Consider the following 26,932-nt stretch of genomic DNA (forward strand, 5'->3'; position numbering starts at 1 on the left):
TCTTGGCTCACTGCAACCTCCGCCTCCTGAATTCAAGCTATTCTCCTGCCTCAGCCTCCCGAGTAGCTGGCATTGCTGGCATGTGCCACCATGCCCAGCTAATTTTGTATTTTTAGTAGAGATGGGGTTTCTACATGTTGGTCAGGTTGGTCTCAAACTCCCAACCTCAGTTAATCCACCTGCCTTGGCCTCCCAAAGTGCTGGGATTACAGGCATGAGCCACCATGCCTGGCCGGTTTTTCTTTCTTTTTTACTTTTATTTTAGGTTGAGGGGTACATGGGCAGGTTTGTTATATAGGTAAATGGGGGTTTGTTTACATATATTTTGTCACTCAGGTACTAAGCCTAGTACCCAATAGTTATTTTTTTTCTGATCCTCTCCCTCCTCCCACCCTCCAGCCTCCAAAAGGCCCCAGTGTCTGTTGTTCTCCTCTTTGTGTTCATGTGTTCTCATCATTTAGGTCCCACTTAGACGTGAAAACAGGTGGTATTTGGTTTTCTGTTCCTGCATTAGTTTTCTAAGGATAACGGCCTGCAGCTCCATCCATGTTCCTGCCAAAGACATGATCTCATTCTTTTCTATGGTTGCATAGTATTCCATGGTGTATATGTACCATGTTTTCTTTATCCAGTCAGTCATTGATGGGCATTTAGGTTGGTTCCACATCTTTACTGTTGTGAATAGTTTTGCAACAAACATTCGCATGCATGTGTCTTTATGGTCGAATGATTTATATTCCTTTGGGTATATCTGGAATCTACTGGTTTCAATATCCACCTCTTCTCCTCTAGGCCCAGAAAACAGGTCAATTTCTGATGGCTTTTAAGTGTCAGCCCTATAGGACCCATTCTCACTTGACACCAGGTATCTCCACTCCAGATGCCCTTCCCCCTACCAGGTTTTACTTGAAAAGCACAACGTGAGTGGCTTGGGCCAAATGTGGCCATAGGTCCTTCAACAAGTGTTGAGTGAGTGCGACCCTTGGAGCAGAAATTTGACAGGGATCTGACACATGGCTGGTCCCCCAGAGGCTCTCACTGCTCTCTTAGCTGGAAGAACTTCAAACTCTCAGACAGTGGAAAATTCAGTCTGTTCCAAGCAAGAGACACAAATGTGCTCTTAAAATTCATACTGGCGTTTGGAACTGCCCAGGGTATTATGAATATAATCGTTCTGAAGTGTGAGTGTGTGTCAGGGAGAGAAAGAGATGGAGAGAGAGAGAGAGACAGAGTGTGTGTGTGTGTGTGTGTGTGTGTGTGTGTGTGTGTGTGTGTGTGATGACAGAAAGGAAAGTGAGAGCAGACCCAGGGCCAGCAAGTATCCATGCCAAGAACACAAGGCCAAGCACAGAGAAGAATGTCCACCAGATGCCCAGTGACTACATTCTGGATTTTCTACTGCTTCCTCCTCAGAGAAAAGGGGGGGGAAAATAGAGAGAACGCAAAGGGAGAGAGAGAGTGAGCAAGATGCGTGGGGATGGAGAGAGAAAGGAACAGGAAGTGGGAGCCTTACTAAACATAGAGCAAGAGGCCCAGACTGAGAGAGAGAGGCTGTCAGAATTAGGAACTACTGAGAGATCACAGGCTTCTCCACCAGTTACAAGTGATTAATATCTACATTTATTGTGTTTTGAAGCCATCAAGTTCTATGTCCAAATGACCCCACCCCTCCCATAATGCAGCACCAAGACTAATCCACCATCCACAGGGCATTCTGTTTCCTGCCAAACAGATGGGGCTTATTGAGGTTGGTCTTACACAGCCTCTTCCAGGTCTTGGACACATGCTGGCCAGCCTCTGTGGCTGAGGAATAGAATAAAGTTAAGTGAACTGACCCTACACATGGGCCCCTATGACCTTCATTGCTCTTGAACTAACTGAGCTGACCAGCCATCCCGAAGCAACATGGCCCCAGGGCAGGGGCTCTTAACCTTTTATGCACCAGGCTTCCTTTGGCAGGCTGGTAAAGCCACAGACTCCCTTCTCAGAATAATGTTATTAGGCATAAAATGAAATACATAAAGCTACAAAGGAAATCAGTTACAATATCAAATATTTTAAAGATTACAAATATAGCAATATTTTTACTCTTTTAGCAGTGCTTTAAATAATAGGATCTGGTGAGAGGTCAAATAACAACCATCATTTCAAAGAGTGATGAGAGAAGGAGTGTTTCCATTGTCTACAACAACTACCAGGTGATATGAAAAGATCTGTTATTTCTGTGGCAAGAGTCATAGACGCTGCTAATACCAGTGCAGTTTCTTGCCTACATTCTTAATAGAAACAAAAAGCTAGATTTCAGTGAGAGGTTAGATAAAATAAAGATGCAATTTTTCCCCATCCAAATTTATGAACCAGAACAAAGGCAATAAAAGGAAGGGAGCCGCAACAACAGTAATTGTAGTGACAAAGTAACATCTGCTACAAGAACAACAGCAAAAAATGGCTGCCATCTCTGCTCTGTATCAGGCCCTGGGTTAAATGCTTTCTACTCATCTTTCTCTTTCATTCTGAGGGAGGCATCATTTTGCCCACTTTACAGATGAGGAAACTGAGGCTTCAGGACGTTAGGGAACTTGTCTAGGACCATAGCCAATAAGTAGCTGTGCCAAGAATGGAAGTCAAGGCTGTCTGACACTGAAGTCCACATTCACTGTGCACTGTGTCTTCAGAAAGAGATAGGGTGTGTGTGTGTGTGTGTGTGTGTGTGAGAGAGAGAGAGAGAGAGAGAGAGAGAGAAAGCTGTTTCCTTTTTCTCATTCATGCCAGAAGAATTGGACTGGTTTAAGCATCTATACTTTCACCCATCTTGACTATCCATTTCCATCTTTTTAATGTTTGCTCTTTTCAGTTCAAAGACCCTTATGCTTCATACATTCAATATATGTTAGGTACTGGCTATGTTTGCTGACACCAAAAATTCAAAGATAAATATATTCTCTGACTTTCAGGAAGCTTATAACTTATTGGAGAAAACAGATATGCAAACAGATAAATTATAATATGCAGCAATTAGAATTCAAGGTAATTTGCACAATAAGGAGAATTTATTGACTCATATAACTGAAAAGTCCAGAAGTAGACAGGCTTCAGGCACTGTTTGATTAGAGCTTCATCAGCAGTGTGCTAGGAAGTATGTCACAACTAACTGACTTTCCAGAGAAAAAAGAGCCATGAGTTTGTCTATTTCCATGGTGTAAATACTCCCACCACCACCTATTTCAAGCTACCAACATGAAGTCACTGAAGATAGAATTAGGAAGAGATGTGCGCAGTCACCCCTTGCCTGATGCAGGCTAGCTCCAGCATGCTATGACCATTCTCATTTCTTCACAGTTCTCTCAGTTTTTCCATCCTCTGTATGCTGGTTTTGTCCTGATGATGCAACCAGCAGCTGGGACTGTACACTTTCCTTCTAGTGTCTAGCAAGCTTCTCTTCTACTAATCACCAAAAAAAAATTCCTGAGCTCTTCTGAAAGAATCGCTGTATCCAAGGAATATCACCCAGCTGGCTTAGCCTTGGGTGGCATATTAAAATAAGCAATAGCTACCTTCTTTCAAGGCTCTTCATTTCACCTATCAAGTACTCCTTGTTGGACAAAGCTATGGTCTGAATGTTCTTGTCCCTTCAAAATTCATATGTTGGAACCTAATACTTAAAGTGATGGTAATAAGAGGTGGGGGTCTTTGAGGAAGTGATTAAGTCATGAGGGCTCCACCCTCATGAATGAGATTACTGCCCTCATAAAAGAGGTTGAAGGGAGTGTCCTTGTCCCTTCCACCATGTGAGGTCATAGCAAGAAGGTGCAGTATAAGGAATGGGCCCTTACTAGGTGCCTTAATTTTGGACTTCCCAGTCTCCAGAACTGTGAGCAATAAATTTCTATTGTTTATGAATTACCCAGCCTAAGGTATTTGGGTATAGCTGCCTGAATGGACTAAGACAGGCAGAATTAGCACCAAAAACCTATCCTCTAGAAGGTGGAATTATCAGCAAGACAAGAAAATGATATTCTTGTTTACCCATTTTAGTGCCTGTGTCAACCAGATGTTCCCTTCAGAACTGAGACCCTCATTTTCCCACTCTGGAAGTATTGATGGCTGATGGCTCACAGCTGAGTTCCTCCCAAAGCTGCTCTGACCAAAAGGAGCTGCCAGACTCGAGGATATTGTCCCCCTTGAGAGGACACTGCCTCTAATGGCTGATCAATGAGTGAGTATAAAAGCCTGAGGTCACCTCAATTCAGGCATGTCTGAAGGATCATCCTGGCTCCAGCGCTTCCAAAGGGGAATCAGATAAAGCCTCTGTTGAAATCATATACTGGGTCAATTTCTCCCTCTGTGCCATCATCCTTCCCTCTCTTGCCTACATCATTCCTATGTGCCCTCCCCACTAAACCTCCTGCATGCAATCTCAGTGTCTGTTTCCATGAAACTGAATATTCAATGCCTATCTCTAAACAAGTCACCAGATGTTCTAGACAAATCAGGGCCCATCCTGGAGCTGGGAGTGGAATCAGTCCCACCCACATCCCATGGCTGCCCCACGGTGGGAGAGGGTTGGGATGTATCTTGAGAAATAACTGCACTGTCTGCTACATAATAAGGCATACTAGGTGATGTAAAAGACGTATGAACAATATCACAGTCCAATGGCTGAGCCATTATAGGCATAGAGAAAGAAAAAAGCAGGCCCTGACATCCAGAAATAGTCACCGGTAGACCTCAATATTATTACAAGCTGATCTGACACTCACAGCCAGGCTATTGTTCCCCTGTTGGACATAGACAATCTCACAGAACACCAACCTCAGACAAGCTTATTCTGAACCACGATAAAATGAAACAAAACAAGGTCACTACATAATTTTGTCCATGCGCAAAAACAAGGTCACTCTGCCCCCTGTAATGCACTCAATCATAGAATTGCCTGGATTTCTGATGGTATCTGACCTAGAGCAAATCCTTAATTTCTTAAGCCCTCCACAAATCACCCAACCAAAGTCCAAATCTTCTAGTAGTTTCTTTCTAACACAGTTGCTAAGATAGTGTCCTTAAAGTATGTTCTCCCTAAATCAATGAGTAATAAGCCCAGCTTGTTTAATTTTCAGTGTGTTCCTGATGGTCTTTGGCTGGAGGGCATTGGTAGCCTTCAATCAGTGTTTGTATGGTGAATAACTGGGTGTGTAAATGGCTATGTTGCCCCTCTTTCAAGAAAGGCTTAACAGAAGACCTTTGAGCTGGTTCTTAAAGGAAGATTGAGCTTTTCCAAGCAAAGCAGGGTCAGAGAGAAGTCATTCCACACAAAGGAAGCAAGATGTGCAAAGGTTGGCATCACTGAAATGAAGGATGAAGAGTCCATATGGGTGGGGTGTTGGGTGGACTGGAAGGGTGCTAGGACCAAATGTGGATATCCTTGTAAGTCACAACTAATCCTTTAGGCAAAGAGGACAGAGAAGCAGGAGAGAGACAGAGAGCTCGAAATTTGAAATCTGATTGCAGAGAGTATTACTGGAGTAGCCATAACTATTTTTCCTCCAACCCTTTCTTTCTTTTTTGGAGAGAAGGAGAAGACATTTGCTTTGGTTAAAGCAAAATTGCATATTTTGAGTTTTCTCAGTTTTCCCAACCTGACATTTAAGGCGCACACCTAACAACACTGAGCCCTTAATTCCCTGGATATTGTGAATGCTTCGAAGACATCATGGCCTTCTCTCAAAGGTTTGATAACTTGCACTTCACTATATAATTCCTCTTGCTTGTCAGAAGTGCAATTCAGCTGGTCACTTCCTCTGTTATTTATAATTAAATAACTTACCATACATTCTTTAAAAGAGACTTCCAGATGCCCTGATAGAAAATGCCAATGTCTTCCCACTTCCTTGTGTGTGTCCACCTTTGACTCTCCATTTGTGGCGCCCCCAAAATGACCTTCGTCGTCTAGGGGTCATCCCCTAGGACCTCCCAGGCCGTACGATTCCTGCAGTCCCTCCGTCTGTGTTTAAGTCTTGCTTGTGCTCCACAAAATCCTTCTGCCTTAACAGCCCTACAGCTGCACGGCCTCCTCTTCTGTTCCCTTCTGTCTGTCTTGCCCTGCCCTGCCACTGAGCACTCAGATTTTATAACATCTTGCCTTGCCAACTGGTTTTGTGAGTATCATATAAGTATCTGTTAATTATAGATCTTTTACAAACAACATATACCTGATACAGCTGAAGGAGACTGAAATGTCCCCACTCTTACAAATCCATGTTAGTGCTGCCCTAGACTACCCTTAAAAAGAATTTTGTGTATATTTGTGAAATCCACATTTTCTACTTTTACTCTCTCTATATATATCTCAATAACCTATGTATCACTTTGTGCTTTTAAACATAAAGATAATCATAGTGTTGTATCATTTTATTCTATGCTTTTTATACTCACAATTATGTTTTAAGATTCAGTTTTGTTAATATATGCAAAGCCTTTAGAACAGTGCCTGTAAACACCATATAAGTATTAGCTACTATTATTTTCAGTATTATTATTATTGTTATTTTGAGGCAGCATCTCATTCTGTCACTCAGGCTGAGTGCAGTGGCATGATCACAGCTTACTACAGCCTCAACCTCCCAGGGTCAAGTGATCTTCCAACCTCAGCCTCCTGAGTAGCTGGGACTAACTACAGGCATGCACCCCATGCCCAGCTAATTTTTGTATTTTTGGTAGAGATGGGATCTCACCATGTTGCACAGGCTGGTCTCAAACTCCTGGGCTCAAGCAATCTGCTTGCTTCAGCCTCCCAAAGTGCTGGGATTACAGGTGTGAGCCACCACACCCAGCCTATTATTTTCAATATTATTAATAAATGGATTTACATCATTCCTTATAATTATAGTAAGCTAACATTGATCATACAACATTGTATTTATCCCATTCCTCTCTTGATGTGTTGGGACTTAGAAAACGACACCCCAAAGTGAAGGCCTCTGAAGCAAAGTCTCTCTCTGACCTTCTCCTGCTCTCCTGTCTCTTGCCCCTCATTCTTCCCTAAGGCAAGCCATAGAAAATATAATTCCTCTTCCCCAAGGCAGATCATAGAAACCAAAACAGATTTTACATGAAGCCAGTCATAAAACCTAAAAATATTACTGTAATCTTCCCCTGCCTTTCTGTGTAAGAACTGGCTGTAAAGAAATTAAGACCCTCATCCCAGAGGGTTCCTATTCCATACCTGGGAGAAGGAAATGCTGCACGGAGAGGCCAAGAAGAAGCTGAGCTGACGGGGCTTGATAGGTTTCCCGACTCGGTCTGTTTCCATTAGATTATTCCTGTTTTCCCCAATTGTAGTTCTACATGGCTGTACATTCTTCATTGAACCTAAGCATAAAAAAAGGGATCAATTTTTCCTGGATCTTTGGTCTCCATTCTGAAGGCTCTCATGTCTCATAAAACTGTGATCAAATAAATGTATTATGCTTTTCTCTTGTTAGCTTGTCTTTGCTATAGGGGTGTCGGCCATGACCCTTATGACAGGGAGGAAAGGGATCACCTTCTTTCTGCCCCTAAGGTACATATTTAGGTTGTTTCCAATTTTTCACAATTAATTATAAGCAGTATCCCAAAGAATATCCTTAAATATGCCATGTTCATATGTTCAAGAGTTGGTATTTGCTTAAAAGTGGACTTGCTGGGCTGTAAGGAGAATGTATTTTAGGTTTTGCTAGCTATTGTCAAATTGTTTCCCAAAATGTCTGTACCCTCAGCAGTGTACGAGAATTCTTATTTTTCTATCTTTGCCAACCACCACTGATTTTTTCAAAAGTTTGTGAGTACAAAGTAATAATCTTGTTTTAACTTGCATTCTTCTTTTCATTAATACGTGATATTTGTACATTTTTTTCTCTCCATTTATTGGCCATTATGCACTGGGCCTTAACCTTTGCTGGGGTCTTAGACACCTTTGAGAATTTACTTCAGAAAAATACACACACACACATATATATATATATATATATATACACACATACACTTTATAAACACATTGAGGGGCTTCACAGAGTCCCTGAAGACCCATCCACAAAGCCCCTTCAGAGCAGAGACTCTCGAGCTTTTAGTAGATATGAGAACCTTCTAGGAAGTTTTTAAAAATGCAGATTCCTAGGACCCATCTTTGAGGATCCTGACTCAGAGGGCCCTAGCTAGGAACTGAAGGGCTGGTGCAGGTGATTAAAAAAAGAAAGAAAGAAAGAAAGACAACCAAGACTATAATTTCAGGGGCCATTTCTGTAGTTCGTTAAGAAAGACAATCTTGAGTTTCTGGATTCCCAGTAAGAACTCCTATTTCTGCTTTCCAAAACGTTCCCTTCTCCTACAGCTATGAAGCAAAGGATAAAGTCACCAAGTTTAATGTACTAAAGCTGTAACTTGCCTTTAAATTGATGCTGTAGCTACTTTTAAATCCATGGGGTTACTTCTGCAGATATACCTTGTGCCTCTCTCCTCCTTAGCTGGAAAGGTCGGTGAGGGAATGAATAAATAGGGTGACACGTGAGACAAAGAAAAACACAAGGAAAGGAAAAAAAATTAGGAAATTCGAAGCTATTCAGAAAATGCTACATAAAAAGCATCATCCTACTAAATATGAACAGCTTGTGTTTGGAATGGTTTGTGTTTCTAATTTTATTACATGAGCAAGCTCATTTTTTTTTCTCTGCCAGATACTTCAAAGATTCTCTTGCAAAAAGAAGGAAATAAATTTATTTTCCTCTTGGATCCAAATTCACATAAATGATTCTGTTGTAAGATGAAGAAAATTGATTGCTTCAATGGCAAATAAGATATTTTTTTAATTTAAAAATTTAGTACTAAGGAAATCATGTGCCAGGGAATTCCCAAAACATTTTGAGAGAGGTTGAGAATCCCGGTGTGATGAGATGATGATGTTACTCGTGCACATATTCCCCCGCTTTCTTTTTCAAGCCTGCAAGTGTCAAGACAGAGTTAATCCTTATTTTTGACTCAGTCACACGCAAATGCGTTCTTCTCTGAGCTGGTCAGTGGCCAGTATCCTCTTGAACCTTTGGTGGAATTCAGGTCCATGAATGATGCCAGGAACAAGAATTAGGATCTGATTATAGGACTTTAGAATGACTCACTCGGTACCTTTGTCCAGTAACAATAGAAAAATGACTCGGTTGCTCTATCCATGAAACTAGGGCAGTGATGCTGGCTGCCTGCCTCACACAGGGTTGAGGGGAAACCAGGCTTACAAAATGACAGAGGTCTCCGGAGCACGGGCATCACATGGGAGGAGGTGGGAGTATCTTCACAGAGCCGGAAGACAATGGAGGGAGCAACCTGACACAGAACCAAAGGAGGTCCTTGAACCCTGCCACGCCAGCCTGGGTGGAGGGTATTCTGTATACACTGGAGAAAATGGAATGAAGTCAACTTACATCTTTTGTCTTTCTGGACACCATCTTTTTACTTTCACAGGTTACTCATGGATTAAGAAGAAAAGTGGTGGCCATGACATTTTCTAACATTTTCTGGTATCCATTATCTTGTTCGCTTGGCCATACAGTGCTTCTTATACTCTAGATTTTCAGATTCTAGACAGTATGTTCATTAAAAGCAGGAATTAAAATTGACATATAGATATACATAGACGTGTGTGTGGTGGGTAAGGTGCCTGGCACTCAATATAAACACTGGATATAATAAATGAGTGAATTCCTACACACAGAGAAACACAACACACACAAACACAAATAAGTCAGCATTTTTCCAGGACCCAAGCCACAAGGAAGAAGATTTGGGCAGTGGGAGACTTCTGCTGACAACCTCATTCCTGCCTGTATTATTTAGGATATAAATACCATTGCAGTAAAGGAGACTGAGTGACCATAACTTAAACAAAATAGAAGTTTGTTTTTCTCTCATATAACATGGCTGCTCTGTAGTATCACAACCCCAAGTTCCTTCCACCCTTCTTAGAGTGTTATCTCCATCTGCATGGTCCATGTAGCTCACCACAGCATCTGCATCCCAGCTGATAGAATAAGGAAAGGAAGGAGAGCATATCTTCCTTTTCAAAAAGGCTATATCTTTCCTCTTCACAGGTCTTGGGCCAGAACTTAGTCACATGACCACATCTAGCTGCAAGGGAGGCTGGGAAATGTAGTCTTTATTCTGAGTAGCTATAGATCCAGTTGAAAAATAAGCATTGTCTTAAAAAAAATAAATAAATAAATATTGGGGGAAGTAACTGTCCCTGTCACACTGAGAAAATAAAAGCACAAAGATGTAGGTTTCCCAGAATCACTAGAAAAATTCCCAGTAAACCTAGGACTAGTACTAGGCTGGGTGCAGTGGCTTGCACCTGTAATCCCAGCTACTTGGGTGGCTGAGGCAGAAGGATGGCTTGAGGTCAGGAGTTTGAGACTAGCCCAGTCAACATAGTGAGACTCTCATCTCTAAAATATAAATTAACCAGGCATGGTGGCACACATAGAACAAGATCCTATCTCTAAAAAGGAAGTAGCTAATACTTAGTTGGTCTCACAAGCATGTCAGTCTACTAAGCAGATGTTCACTCCAGAGAAAGACAGTTCTCAACTTCTTATATTTGCCTTTTAAACAATTTACACTTTCATCTATTAATCTCTGATGAATTTAAGCTTCATTTCCCATACCAAATTTGGGTTTTCATACTGCAGGTAGAATTTTATATTTTCTGACCTCTAGGAGAATAAATGCCCAACCTGATCACCACACATACAAGGCTAGAAGATGAATACATTTGGTGTGAAATCAGAGATCTGCCAGCATTCAGCTTGGGAAATAAGAATAAAAAGCCAAGGAGCCTGTCCAGAATAGGTAAGGTTACGAATGATCAGACAACCTAATAGTGATAATTAACGTAACCATAACATAGTTAAAATCTATGGAGGACTTACTTTGCATCAAATGCTTTGCCCACATCATTTTATTTAGAATTTTCTTTTAATGTTGGAGGGTGTATTAGTCTACTTTCATGCTGCTGATAAAGACATATCCAAGACTGGGCAATTTACAAAAGAAAGAGATTTATTGGATTTACAGTTCCATGTGGCTGGGGAGGCCTCACAGTCATGGTGGAAAGTGAAAGGCACATCTCACAAGGTGGCAGACAAGAGAAGAGAGCTTGTGCTGAGAAACTCCTATTTTAAAAACTATCAGCTCTCCTGAGACCCATTCACTATCATGAGAATAGCACCAGAAAGACCGCCCGATGATTCAACCATCTCCCACTGGGTCCCTCCCACAACATATGGGAATTATGGGAGCTACTAGAAGAGATTTGGGTGGGGACACAGAGCCAAACCATATCAGAGGGCTATCCTGTTACTAACCCTATTTATAGTCAAGGAAATGGGCTTAGAAAAAAGTCGAGGAACTTGACCAAGATCACACAAATACCAATTGACAGAGCCTGGACCTTAACTCAAGAATCTAACTCTACTGTTGGTACCTGAAATCACTGATCACTGTGGAGTCTCAATTAAAGAAAAAGACAGGCTGGTGGGAGCAGGGAAAAGCAACAAAAAAAGGCAAATACACTATAAGTCTGCCTTTCTTCATGGTCCAGGACATACAGCCCTCCTGTGCAAATAATTCATAATCTTCCTGTGTCCAGCTATCACCAGACCCTCAGCTAATACAAAAAATGCAAGTTAGCTCCCTGCAAACTTGGCATTAGCAGTACTGCACGTAGCATTCTGCAGCCCAAAACCATCCTATAAAATCTCCAGCAAGCCTTTGTCTCCTGGCAGTCAGCTTCTCTTCTGCTGATTTGCCCGTTGCTTTCTTGCAATGTATTTTCATACTTTCTCTAATAAATTTACCTTTCTTTATCTACAACTGTCTTGGTAAGTTCTTTTACCTCCACGCCACTGGCCCAGATAATCATCACTCCCCAGCAATAATCTCTACCACTACGCTGATGGCAAGGAAGACAGTGAGCAATGTCCCACGCATCCTTCCCGCCCACCATCACATGGATAGGTATCAATCTTGTTGTTCATCCTATCTGGGAGTATTGAGTTGGGTGACCTAAAAAAGAATATAAAAGTTCCAACCATCAGTATTTAAGAAGTGATCTCAGAAATTTACTTAAATCTCCATATAACCTTTGTAAAACAAAAAAATCCAGAAAAAACTTGAAATATATTAAAAGAGACTTCAAACTTTGATGAAAATGTTTTGTAATTACTAAAGTTTACAAAATCTACACTATTGCAGATGGTCATATCTACAAACTACTCTTTTATGGCACTTACTGCTATTGGAATTCATCACGTAATAATTTGTGTAAGTTTACCTTGCCAGTGGAGAGAAGACTCCAAGAAGGTGTTTGTTCCTAAATTGGGAACAGAATAGGTGTCCAATAATTATTTACTGAGTGAATCAATGTTTTTCTTTCAACATATCTTTTTAGAATTATTTGCCACTTATTAGAAATAGTTAATATAAATAATTATATTATTAGATGTTGCTGTGCTTCAAAATTTGATACTAAGAGCTTGCACTATAAAAAGTTTTGCTTAATCCGTGTTAACTTATCACAGGAATTTAATATCCCACTGACTTGTATGTGTCTGTGTTCCCTGTGGGATTTCATTTCTATTAATAAGTTTGTTTACTGGACTACTTTTTGCCCCCAACATTTCGTGTGGTCGGTTTTAAATTTGACACTGCTGGATATGAAGGAGTCAAGTCATTAAGAACTCAAACTGCTTTAGAACATGGTAATTATGCTCCAAGTGGAATGAACCCTGGATCCATCTGACTTTAATAAATCCATTCTTGAAAAGAAATCCCTTCTTCCTGAGATATATAATTAATGTAACATGAAGTCTAAAACTAAATTTCTCCCCAGAAATTCCAGGTGAAAATTTCAGGACACTTTTTACCCTAGAATTTTGATTCTTCGTCACATAGGCAGACAGATTCTTACTAAGTATGCACAAATGCTTAACAGGCCCAAGAGACTTTGACTTCCTTAAGGTTTTCTAAATGGTTGCTCTCTCAAATGCATGTTCATGTTACTGTTTCCTTTCGTGAGCAAGCCCTCCCTCCACAGCTCCCTCTCAATCCAGCTTTTCAGCTGCAGGATTGTAGAGAACTGAGGATTCCCCAATGTGAGAATTGACCAAGAGTTTATATACCCCACTGCCTTTTATAGGTTGTGGGAGCCATTCGTCTCAAAAGGAGAACAGCGCCCTGGTGTCTTTGTGAGTTTGCATCAAGGGGTCCTCACTGAACAGAATGTTTGCTAGAAAAAGACATGCAGATTGGTTAGCTAGTTTTTTTCCATGAAGATTTCCCCCCACCCCAACTTTTTATTTTGAAAATTTTCAAGCCTACAGAAAAGTTGAAAGCACAGTTCAATGAACACCCATAAACCTTTCACAAAGATTAATCAGTTGTTAACATTTGTCGTGTCCCAAAGAACATTTTCTACCTCTTTACATATCTGTATGTGTGTGCTTATAAATATAGAAACAGGGTCTTGCTATATTGCCCAGGCTGGAGTGTAGTGGCAATTCAGAGCCCCAAGCATGGCTCACTACAGTCCCAAATTCTTGAGCTCAAAAGATCCATGATCTTCACCTTCCTGAGTAGCTAAGACTATAGGCATGTGCCACACACCCAGCGTGTGTGTGTATGTGTGTGTGTTATTGAACCATTTGAAAGTAAGTTGCAGGAATCATGATGCTATGCCCTTAAATACTTACTCTTATTTGTCCTAAAAAAAAAGGATACTTTCCTACATAGTTATAATATCATTGTCATACCCAAGAAACTTTCCTTTGATTCAATAACATTATCTAATATACAGTCCATAATCACATTTCCCCAGTTGTTCTATAATGTATTTTACAGTTGGGTTTTCTTAGGGGAGTGCCTATCTGTATTCATTCAAGATTCATGCATTGCATTTAGTTATCATGTACATTTAGTCTCTTTTAATCTAATTCTACCTACCTCCAGCCCTGCCTTTTTGGTTTTGCTCTGTCTTCCAAGTTTTTTGAAGAGTTTAGGGCAGTTGTCTGGCAGAATGTGCCCTAATCTGGTTTTATGTGATTGTTTCCTTGTGATTCAATTCTGCTTAAGCAATTTTGGCAAGAATGATACAATGAGATGCTGTTCCCATGAACTTTGAATAAACTCAAGGACAAGGATTTTACCAAGCCTGAGTGATCAGATTCAAAGAGGTTTAAAAAAAAAAAAGGCATTTTTGAAGATGAGAATTTAGTAAGTATATGGCTTTTCATAGCAGGGTGAGATGTCCCAAGCAAAATGAAAAAATGGAGCTTCTAAGATTAGTGTCCAAGATTATTCATGACTTGAAAGAGGCCCTTGTTATGTCAAATCTAGCAACCTTTGTTGAATCATCAGGACTGAGATTTGGGCAGGGTCAACCTCTGCTCTTGTAAAGTGGATAATTACTAACTTGGTGCAATTTCAGGAATGCAGAGGCCACTCTTCCCCACTCAGCTACACTCCCTCTATTATGGGAGTGGTGACGCCCGTCTGCTATTATTAAAGATGAGAGCTGCTCTCTAATGACTATCTACTATATGTCAGGCCTTGTGCTTAGTGGTTTATTAATCTGTTCCTTACAAAAACCTCATGAGGTAAACATTATTATTCCCATTTCCTAGGTGGGAAAGTGAGGCTTAACAATGTAACTTCCCCAAGGACCCAAGCAGCTAATTTAAGATGTGAACCAAAATCTCCCTCCATAACTAAAGTTCCATAATTCCATGTTCCATGTGATGCTCCTCTATTCCCCAGTCCCAGTCTTACCTCATTCCCTAAATGGCTTTTCCTTCTCTCTCTAGAGCATACATTACACTGGACATCTGATTACCCCATTTTATGCCAACAGATCCTTCTACAAATGCTAACCATTATTGTGTGTGCCAAGTCCAGTTTGTGCCAGGCACCTTGCTGAATGCTCTACACACCCAAACTCATTTACTCTTCCCAAGAACCCCAGAAGGAAAGTGTGCATCAGTAATGTCCTGTGACCACTCTGATAGTAGATGGCAGAAAGAGAATCTGAACCAGATCTGACTTCAAGCCTGAGTTCCTAACAAAGATAGGAAGAACAAGGCAACCCCGGATGATACAGTAGCCAGACGCTTGCTAGTAAAGGCCAGAACACTGACTCACTAAGCTCTGAACTCCTCTGCCCCCATGCTGCCAGGGGCACAACCCCAACAGACTGCCCAGCACACTGCCCTAATGGCCATTGACTCATCTGCTCCAACGAGCAAATCACTGCACAAAACTCCTCCCCCACAGAAAGGTGTTGGTCCTCCGGCATTCAGAAAGAACCAGGAGCCAACATACCATTCACAGGAAGAAAACGCACACACTGTCTCTATTTGTTATTCCTCCTACACAAACTCTTTAAAATGATTGAGTTTAATAAAAGAAGATGTTTCCCTGCAGCTGTAGAGAGGAAATGTTCTAAAGTAAAAATCAGAACAGTCTGACTAGGATCACTATGCCTATAGCAAGGATGTCCTCAAGGGGGGAAAATGAACTTGGCTAAGTGCATCCAGTCTGTTCCTCTGGCCCTTCTAATGAGCAGGACCTGAAGAAGGTGAGGAAGGTTATGGTCGCACCCATAAACACCTCTTGGAGGCACCTGCCTTATCCATGCCCCGTTCTTTCACAACTGCACCCCACTCCCGACCCCACTTCCCTGACAAAGCTGACAGCACCAACAGTAGACGCCTGTTAGGGCATCTTTCCTAGATTCTCTCCTAGAGACTGGTATTTAGTAATTCCTGCTCTTGAAGGTTCTTGAACTTAGAGCAGTAGAAAGGCCAGGAGGAAAAGCCAGTCTTGGGTGAGCAGAATAAAGCAGCCTCAGTGAGAGATGACATGAGAGATAGACACGAGCCCAGGTGGACCCGTCACAGCCCCGTCTCAACACCGCCCAGTGAATCTATCACACATGCCTAGTACATTTGTCTCCCCATTTCCAAAATGAACATTCTCCTCTCTTGAAACCCCAGCCCACCCATGCCCGCCCTACCCTTCCTTTGAGTCCTGAATTGTATTCCTTATTGCCTTCTCCGGGACTCCTCTGTCATAATTATGCCCCCTCGTGGATTATTCCCATGAACATGGAGTAATTACTGCCCATCTTTTAAAAACAACCTCCAGCTGGGCACCATGGGTCATGCCTGTAATCCCAGCACTTTGGGAGGCTGAGGCAGGTGGATCACTTGACGCCAGGAGTTAGAGACCAGCCTGGCCAACATGGTGAAACCCCGTCTCTACTAAAAATACAAAAATTAGCCAAGTGTGGTGGCACAAGCCTGTAATCCCAGCTACTCAGTAGGCTGAGGCAGGAGAATCGTTTGAACCCTAGAGGTGGAGGTTGCAGTGAGCCAAAATCGTGCCCCTGCACTCCAGCCTGGGTGACAGAGAGAGACTCCATCTTAAAACAAACAAACAAACAAACAAAAACACACACAAACAACCTCCCTTTTCCACACATTTTCTTCTAGCCTCCACTTCATTTTCTGCTCCTCTTCAAAGCAAAGAGTTGTCTCTATTTACCACCTCAACATTTTTAAAAATTTTCTGTTCTGTCTTCAGTCCACTTTAGCCAAGCTTCTTTCCCAATCACCTTGTTGAAGTCAGAATTAAAATATAGAGACAAATCTCTACAAGTAATGTTTTCTTTGGCAAGAAAAGATCCCAATGTGGGGTGTACACACAGTCTGGGTGGTTTTTGGTATGTCCAAAGAACAAATAGAAGGTTGGGGATTTTATAAAAAAAGAGAGAGGATCGTTATGTGTGGTCCTGAAAGAAAGTTCATTGCGATTAGCAAAGATTTGGGGAGCTGGCAAGCTCCAATTGGTGGGCGAGGGTGGTGGGCAAAGTTAGTCCTAGAATTGCAGCAAGTTATCTTAGCAGCTGTAGATAAAACTGGTTTCAGGTTACAACCAGCAGTTTCAGCTGCTGGGCTTGCAGAAAGTAACATTTCTAGAGCAAGGTGAGGCATCCTGAGTGCTTTTTCCCCAGGCCCCTTGACTCTGTTTTAGTTGAGTATGACAAGAATGACCCAATTCATATGATCAACTTTCACGACCCCATGAAGACTGGTGTCATTAAGGTTACTAATGGCTTTGATGTTTGCCTAATCTAAGGATCACACACTAGTCTTTTCTCACTTGGATGCAGCATTTGACAAAATGATGATCATTGTCTCCCATGCAAGATTTGCATGACACTCCCTTCTCCTGGCCTTCCTTCTCCTTTTCTGCTCACCTGCAGCATTTGACAAAATGATGATCATTGTCTCCCATGCAAGATTTGCATGACACTCCCTTCTCCTGGCCTTCCTTCTCCTTTTCTGCCTCCTTTTCCATCGCCTTTACTGTGTCCATCTTCTCTTGTTCTCCAAATATTGAGGGAAGGGAGAGTGAGGCAGGAAAGGAAGGAAAACAAACACAATGTTGCATCCCTGAGCTGGCTTTCTCTCAGGATCATGCATGGCCAGTTACTCCATGTCCCAGGACTTTCGTCCAAGAGACCACAAGAATGACCACGTCTGAGCACTGGCTGTCCAAGGAAAATAAGAGGGAGGAATTTATACACCAGCTCCCATTCCCCAACGGTCAAAAGTTTACTCCACAGGGTGTTAACTCCTCCTCACTTCTCAGTCACTTCTACAGAGGCATTGAGCACGTTTCTGTCATCAATAAGAAATCCCCGAGATGGAAAGTGACACCCATAAAAGGCCAGTGGGAGCAACACAGAGCCAGCCACAGAGGCAGAACAAATCTGCAAGGCCCCTGAGGCACGTGAGCCTGAGAGCACCTGGAGTAGCTCATGACAGGTGTCTGACACCCCAGTCCTCTGTGCACAACGCCAGACTTGCCAACTTCACATTTCCTCATGAATGTCTAATAGGTATGTGAAGCTGAACGTGGCCAAAAGAGAACTTTTCTTCCTCTATTCCCCAACTTGCTCTTCCTATATCTTTCCTATCTTGGTCAATAACATCTTAATCCAGCTAGTTGCCAACCTAAAAAGTGAAGGGTTACCATAGACCCCTCTTGCCTCCTCACCCGACTCATCTATCAGTAGGTCTTGTTGGCTCCAGCTACAAAATGTATCCCAAATCCATCCACTTCTCCTGTCTATACTACAACCAACCTAACCCTGCCCATCACCATATCTCGGATAGATTCTGCTTTGCTTAACTGGTCTGCCTGCTCTTTGTCCCTCTAAAACACAGTCTCCACACAGTTGCAACCAGAGATACTTTCTTTTTTTTTTTTTTTTTTGCAACATCTCATTATTTAAAAATTTCAAGCATATACAGAAGTAAAAAGAACAGTAAATCAAAACCCCCACTACCCACCATTAACAAGCATCCAATCATGGCCAATGTCATTCACCTCTATCTCTAATTTTGAGGTAAATCTCAGATATTACACCATTTGGTCTATAAATGATTTGATTTTGCATACGTTTGCATCTCTTAAAGATAGGAACTTTAAAAATAACCACATCTAAGGAAAAAATCAATAAAAATTCCAATTAAAAAAACACAAAGTGTTTTTTTTTTTGTTTGTTTGTTTTTTGACAGGGTCTCATTCTATTGCCCAGGCTGAGTGCAGTGGCACAATCATGGCTCACCCCAGCCTCGACCTCCTGGGCTCAAGCAATCCTCCCACTTCAGCCTCCTGAGTACCTGGGACTACAGGCATGTGCCACCACACCCAGCTAATTTTTGTATTTTTTGTAGAGACAGGGTTTCACCATGTTGCCCTGTCTGGTCTCGAACTCCTGGCCTCAAGCTGCCCACCTGCTTCAGCCTCCAAAAGTGCTGGGATTACAGACATGAGCCACTGCACCTGGCCCAGAATGGTCTTTTCAAAAAGTAAAGCAGAACATGTCATTTCTTTGTGAAAACCTTCCCGTGGCTTCCCATCATGCTCTGAACAAAGCCGAACTCCTTCTTAAGACTGCTTTCACATGGCTCCTGCCTATGCCTCTGGTCTCATTTCCAGCCAGGCTCTCCCTGTCCGTGCACACCAGCCACCTTCGTTCTTCCCTGGGAGCCCTTGTTCTAGTCGTTCTCTCTACCTGGGAGGCTCATTCCTGTCATCTTCCTATGCTTGGCTCCTTCTTGTCACTCAGGTCTCAGCTTATATAAGGACATCTCTTATCACCTGTGTCAAGTAGGCACCCAGCCCTCGCCACATGACTCTACTCTAATTCTCGCCATAGTCTTTTGCCCATGACATTTCCAGTGTGTCCTGGACAGGTTTACTCTTATTGTCAAGCATGACTATTAATAGCACCTCATTCACTCTCAAAAGTAGGCAACAAGGCTGGACACGGTGGCTCATGCCTGTAATCCCAGCACTTTGGAGGGCCAGGGTAGGAGGATCGCTTGAGCCCAGGAGTTCAAGACCATCCTGGGCAACATGGTGAAACCTCGTCTGTACAAAAAATACAAAAATTAGCTGGGTATCGTGGCACATGCCTGTAGTCCCAGCTACTTGGGAGGCTGAGTGGGAGGATCCCTTGAGCCAGGGAGTTTGAGGCTGCAGTGAGCTGAGATCATACCAATGAACTCCAGCCTGGTGACAGAGCAAGACCCTGTCGCAGAAAAAGAAATAGGAAACAAATTTTATGATCACTCTACTTATAAGAAACTTATTTTTATTTGACTTTGACTAGCTTATCACCTATCTCCTTCTATGAGGATATAAGCTCTTTGACAGGAGGTCTCTCTGATTAGTTCTTTACTGTATCTACAGTACTTGGCTCATAGGAGATGCTTGATAGGTATCTGTGGAAGGAAGGAAGAAGGAGGGAAGGAAGGAAGCAAGGAAGGTAGGAAGCAAGGAAGGAAGGAAGGGAAGAAGGAAGGGAGGAAGGGGGAGGAGGGAGGGAGGGAGGAAGGAAGGGAGGAAGGGAGGAAGGAAGGAAGGAAGGAAGGAAGGAAGGAAGGAAGGAAGGAAGGGCATGAGGAAGGGAGGAGGGTGGGTGGGCTCAGGCCCTGACTTTCCAGTTCCTGGTTTCAGTCATCTTTTGTAGTACGTACTGGGCTTCCATAATCTCCCGTTAAAATTCCTGTTTTGCTTAACATAGATGGAATGGTTTTCTGTGACTTATAACCAAGCAATTCTTGACACCTGCTGATTTCTTTTAATAAATTGTCCACTTTCCTCTTCATGCTATACTTTACTTCTAGTGAATTGCTTTATTTAATAAAGAAAAAGAAACTTTTATCAGCACCATCCTTTTAAAAAGTGTTTTCTTTAATCGTAAGCTGTTGAGAAGTCTGGAATTGCAAACAAACAATCCTAATACAAGGTAATTCTTTCTGCTCCAAAATCTACGATAAATATTAGTGACACTGGCAATAAAGCTTCAGATCCTGATTATGCATGAACCTGTTTTTACAAAAACGTTTCAGTGGAAGATAGAAATGCATTGTCAAAACAGCATTAAACCCTTGAAATAAGAGCCAGATTTTTTTTTATAATTCAAGTATGTAAAGCATGTGTATTGCCATGGCCTTTGGGTCATTCCATTTCAGGAAATTCATGCTTTAAAATAGTCATTGTCAAATAAGAGCCATTCTTGGAGGAAATGAAAGGTTGGGTATTATTCATTCAAAGAGAACAATCCAAATATCAAAACTCATTTTGTTTTGTTTTTAATAGGGAATGCTGGGGGTTGGGGGTTTTCTCTGAACTTCAGATAACAGATAATGACAGGAATGTTGATTCATAGTGCACAATATTGAGAAAAAATAAATAAGCTCATTCCCCAAGTAACAGTAACAGTCTTTGAACAAAGAATGAGGAAATCAAGCATGGAAGGAGATAAAGAAGTTTTACTAAAGAAATGTGCCCCATACCACTTCTCCAACCTCAGCTCTGCTCTGTTTCCCAAAAGAAAAGATTATATTTAACAACCAAAGAAAATTAGAAGATCATCGCACCTCCTTCCAGTAGCCCACCCCCAAAAGCAACAAGTGCCATTTCTGTAAGAAAGGCACTATAAATTCATTTATTTCATGAAAATCCATTGTACTGAACTGTGCTAGGATTTGGATGTACAGTGTGAGTAAAACAGACAAAATCTCTGCTTTCTTGGGGCTTGCAATCTTCTTGAACCCTCAGAAATGGCCCAAATCCCAGCCTATGTGATTTTTCCATCAAAGAGGCAGCATTCCATTGGCCCTATAGTCAGTCAAGGGGCCTGGGTGAAAATCCTGGCTTTACAGTTTACGAGCTGGGTGATCTCAGGCTAGTTACTTAATCTCCCTATGCCTCAGATTCCTCATCTGTAAAACTAAGATGGTAATAACATCTACCTCATAGGGTTGTTGGGAGGATTACATGAGGTAAGCAATGTAAAGCACTTAGATCAGTGCCTGACATAGATTAAGCAATATTTAAGAGTTTGCCATTTTTATTATTAGTACAGCAAAGTGGCATTGACCGAAAAGGTCTGTATTTAGAACAGTTAATCAATGAATATAATGCACCAAAACATCCCTGTACACAGTTTCCTGGTAGCCAGGCCCAGACAGGAATTATGAGGTTTCTTATTTGGAGAAACTGAATGGCTCCAGAGAAAAGACCTTGATATGGTTAGGCTTTGTGTCCCCACCCAAATCTCATTTTGGATTATAATCCTTATAATCCCCATAATCCCCACGTGTCAAGGGAAAGACCAGGTGGAGGTAACTGAATCACAACAGCAGTTTCCCCCATGCTGTTTTCATGATAGTGAGTGAGTTCTCAGGAAATCTGATGGTTTTATAAGGGGTTCTTCCCATTTTGCTTGGCACTTCTTCCTGCCACCTTGTGAAGAAGGTACCTTGCTTCCCCTTTGCCTTCCACCATGATTGTAAGTTTCCTGAGGCCTCCCCAGCCATGTGGAACTGTGAGTCAATTACACCTCCTTCATTTATAAATTACCCAGTGTCGGCAGTTCTTTATAGCAGCATGAGAATGGACTAATACAGACCTCCATAGGACAGCATTCAGAAATTTCTCAGTTCACAAAGCATTCGGCTCCTTAATTTAAAAAGAAGGAAAAAAAAATTTCCAAGTATTGCGGCCAACTCCCTGCTGCCAATCGTCCTAAAACAACTACCCTCAGAAAGTTAGCCCCGATGAGGTCTGAAGCATCCCCGCTCCACCCTCCAGCAGCTCACGCTTCATTATGCATGAAGAGCTAAGGGTGACCAGAACTTTGATAATAGAGAGACACCAAGAAAAGCAGGCATCTCATCAAAAACAAAGAAAACATAAGAAACTGAAGAGAACCTGAAGCCCCTGAAAGATCAGGGGAAGATATCGCAACTATAAAATAACATCAAAATTCTATGGGGACAAAAAAAAAAAACAATAGAGAACAAGAAAGTTTGGGGAGCATTAAAAATAAAATTGCTCAAATTGAAAATTCATTAGAACAGTTGGAGAATAAATTAAAAAGCACACACACACATACACACACACACACACACACACATATATACACATATTAGTCAACCCTGTTCCCCTCCCTTAACAGTGGCATCAAGAGTCTATCTTCCCTAACCCACTTTTCTTCCCTATCCCGTGCCCTGGGCTATATTAGAGTGCTCTTGACACTAGAGACATCTGGCAGATGAGGCTGGAAAATGTCCAATGAGGGATGGAAAGAAGGAGTGATGGCAGAAGTGGAGCCCAACTTCATACCTTTGCAGCTGCCTGGGCTCAGTTTCTGCTGCCCCTCCCTAGACATGCTCTTCCCCTCTGCATAGAGGCGACACTTGATGAAGTTTTCATAAGTACACAAACACTGGACTGGAATTACACAGACTGGTTGTGTGTCCAGGCTCTGCTATGAAGTTTCCAAAGAGGCAAGAAGCATGTCCATCAGAACAGCTATTGGCTTGCAATCTTGTTGTCACCATTAGCCAAAAAGAAAGTATCAATTTTACTTGAATGGCCTTTGGCAATGTTGGTCTGAGAATATGTGGCATGAAATAATAATGATTACTATTAAATTGATTATAAGTAAATACCTGTATCAACTGATATATAAAACAAATGATTGAGCCAGGCACAGTGGCTCATGCCTATAATCCCAGCACTTTGGGAGGCCAAGGCAGGAGGATAGCTTGAGGCCAGGAGTTTGAGGTCAGCCTGGGCTAACATAGTGAGATCCTGTCTGTACAAAAAATTTAAAAATTAGTTGGGAGTGGTGATGTGCACCTATAGTCCCAGCTACTCAGGAGGCTTAGGTGAGGGGATCACTTGAGCCCAGGAGGTCAAGTCTGCAGTGAACTGTTATAATAATAATAATAATAATAATAATAAACTGATAATGTGAAAGAAAAGATTAATATGTAAAGGGTTGATCCAAGATCTCAAACATTTGATAGGAGTTCCTGAAAGAGAAAAGGAAAGGGATAAAATAATCAAATAAAGAACTTTTTCCAAGGTTTGAAGAACATAAATCTTCAGATTGGAAGAACTTAGCACAGAAGAAAAACCTATACCAAAGAAACAGCATCATGAAATTCTAGAGCATGAGACACAAAGAGAAGAAATAACATCCCTACTTCACACGATACACCAAAGTTGATGCCAGGTAGATTAAAGACTTAAACGTGGAAGTCAAACTTGAAAACTTTAAGAATAGAATATAGCATAGTATCCTCATGTCCTTAGGATAGAGAATGATTTTTCAAATAAGACATCAAATGTACAACATATAAAGAAAAATCTGTGGCTGAGCAGGATGGCTCATGCTGATAATCTCAGCACTTTGGGAGGCCAAGACTGGTGGGCTGCTTGAGCTCAGGAGTTGGAGACTAGCCTGGGCAACATGGCAAAACTCCATCTCTACAAAAAATACAAAAAAATGGCCAGGCGTGGTGGCTCATGCCTGTAATCCTAGCACTTTGAGAGGCTGAGGCAGGAGTTTGAGACCAGCCTGACCAACATGGTAAAACCCACTGTCTACTAAAAATACAAAATTAGCTGGGCATGGTGGCACGTGCCTGTAGTCCCAACTCGGGAGGCTGAGGCAGGAGAATCACTTGAACCTGGGAGGTGTAGATTGCAGCGAGTTGAGATGGCACCATTGCACTCCAGCCTGGGCAACAAGAGCAAAACTCTGTCTCAAAAATACAAATAAATAAAAATAAAAACAAATTAGCCAGGCTTGCTGGCACACACCTATAGTCCCAGCTACTCGGGAGGCTCACGCAGGAGGATCACTTGAGCCTGGGAGGTCAAGGCTATGGTGAGCCATGATCGTGCAACTGCACTCTAGCCTGGGTGATAGAGTAAGACCCTATCTCAAAAAAACAACAAAACAAAAAACAAAAAACACCCAAAGTGACATATTTGACTACATTAACTTTAAAACTTATATTTAATCAAAGGAGACTGACATGATTTGGATATTTTTCCTGCCCAAATCTCAAATTGAAATGTAATCCCCAATGTTGGAGGTGGGGCCTAGAGGGAGATGATTGGGTCATAGGCTCAGATCCCTCATATCTTGGTGCAGTCCTCATGATACTGAGTGAGTTCTCACGACACCTTGTTGTTTAAAAGTGTGTGGCACCTTCCCTCCCTCTCTTACTCCTGCTCTCACCATGCGACGTGCCTGCTCCCACTCCACTTTGTACCATGACTGAAAGCGCCCTGACGCCTCCCCAGAAGCTGAGCAGAGGCTGGCACAATGCTTGTACAGCCTGCAGAACCATGAGCAAACTAAACCTCTTTTCTTTGTAAATTATCCAGTCTCAGGTATTCCTTTATAGCAAAACAAGAACGGCCAACACAGAGAACATATCAAAGCTGCCTGATTGTTCACTCATCCTTTTTTCCTTTCCTCCTGTACTCTGACTGCAGTTCTCAGCCTTACTTGCAGCAAGTGTAGCCATGTGATGGCATAGTGGTCAATGAAATGCATCCATGTGGGACAAGGCACCCTCCATCACTTAAAGATACACAGCTAACAAGACGTGTGTTTTGGGTTTTTTTGTTTTTGTTTTTTTATTCTCAGTGTTTAAGACATATTTGAAGGGAGGAGGAGGTGGAGGTTGCCATGAGCTGTGATGGTGCCACTGCACTCCAGCATGGGTGACAGAGCGAGACCCTGTCTCAAAAATAAAAACAAAAATAATATGGAACTCAGAATAGCAGCATTTAACTGTTTCTAGAACTTTCTAGAAATGATCATCATTCAACTTCCGCAACACGTATGCATTACTACTACTTCACACCAAAATCCCCATAGTTGCAAATAAAATACGAAAGTGCTTTGCAAGTATAAAAGGTAACATAAACAGAAGTGTGCTGCTAAGAGGAAAGAAGTGCTAAAAAGAGAGTGAAACCCACAAAAAACATTATTTTAATTTCAGTAAGAAGAAACAATTGCAACGTCCTTAGCAATTCACTTACCCTCACTTGTTCTTCAGTGTCTAAGTCTGTAACACGGAGGTAATAATAATAATACCTCCCTTATAGGATTGGCGTGACAATTAAATGGGTCAATAAACTTTGGAGCTTAGAACAGTGTCTGGCATTTCAGCGTAATAAATAGTTTGTTTTTTTAATACTATTGCTTTAAAAATGTCAATGCTGACAGCCCTCAATAAAAGGAAAAAAAAAAAAAAAGGAGAATGAGTTGAGAGAAGAGGGGGGCAGAAACATAAAAGGGGCTGGGCACTTTTTATAGGCAATCTGACTTGAAGCCTCCCTACAAAATTATGAAGCAGATAACACTGTGCCTGTTTTATAGATAAGGACAAAGAGGCTCAAAACTATATGGCTATTAAGTGTACTTCAGGCACATTTTCATTTCATTTTACTTTTTTTCTCCTTTTATTTTATTTTTCCATAATTTATTGGGGTACAGGTGGTATTTGGTTACATGCATGAGTTCTTTAGTGGTGATTTTGGTGCAGCCATCACCCAAGCAGTATACACTGCACCATATTTGTAGTCTTTTATCCCTCGCCCCCCTCCAGTCCTTCCTTCAAAGTCCCCAAAGTCCATTTTATCATTCTTATGCCTTTGCATCCTCATAGCTTGGCTCCCACATATCAGTAAGAACATACGATGTTTGGTTTTCAATTCCTGAGTTACATTGCTTAAAATAATAGTCTCCAATAATAGTCTCCAATCTCCTCCAGGTCACTGCAAATGCGTTAATCATTCCTTTTTATTTTATTGCTGTGTAGTATTCATACACACACACACACACACACACACACACACACACACCACAGTTTCTTTATCCATTCATTGATTGATGGGCATTTGGGTTGGTTCCATGATTTTGCAATTGTGAATTGTGCTCCTATAAACATGCGTGTGCAATCATCTTTTTTGAACAATGACTTCTTTTCCTCTGGGTAGATACACAGTAGTGGGATTGCTGGATCAAATGGTAGTTCTAATTTAAGTTCTTTAAGGAATCTCCACACTGTTTTGCATAGTGGCTGTACTAGTTTACATTCCCATCAGTAGTATAGAAGTGTTCCCTGTTCACTGCATCCATGCCAACATCTACTGCTTTTTAATTTTTTTATTATGGCCTTTCTTGCAGGAGTAAGGTGGTATCACACTGTGGTTTTGATTTGCATTTCCCTGATCATTAGTGATGTTGTCCATTTTTTCATATGTTTGTTGGCCATTTGTATATCTTCTTTTGAGAATCATCTATTCATGCCCTTAGCCCACTTTTTGATAGGATTGTTTGTTTTCTTCTTATTGATTTGTTTGAATTCATTGTAGATTCTGGATATTAGTCCTTTGTCAGACGTACAGATTGTGAAGATTTTCTCCCACTCTGTGGGTTGTTCATTTACTCTGCTGGCTGTTCCTT

At 41.6% G+C, this 26,932-nt stretch overlaps 1 long non-coding RNA gene across 1 annotated transcript in view; it reads right to left on the reverse strand.

The window, feature by feature from the left end:
• LOC130540677 (uncharacterized) overlaps window positions 1–7,361 on the reverse strand; it is a 192,556-nt gene extending 185,195 nt beyond the window's left edge. Inside the window, exon 1 of the long non-coding RNA XR_008954667.1 lies at window positions 7,220–7,361. This is a non-coding gene — a long non-coding RNA (uncharacterized LOC130540677). The remainder of the gene's footprint in view (window positions 1–7,219) is intronic.
• Window positions 7,362–26,932: the final 19,571 nt, after the last annotated feature.

Source organism: Pan paniscus, chromosome 10 (assembly GCF_029289425.2).
Source record: "Pan paniscus chromosome 10, NHGRI_mPanPan1-v2.0_pri, whole genome shotgun sequence".
NCBI classification, from domain to species: domain Eukaryota; kingdom Metazoa; phylum Chordata; class Mammalia; order Primates; family Hominidae; genus Pan; species Pan paniscus.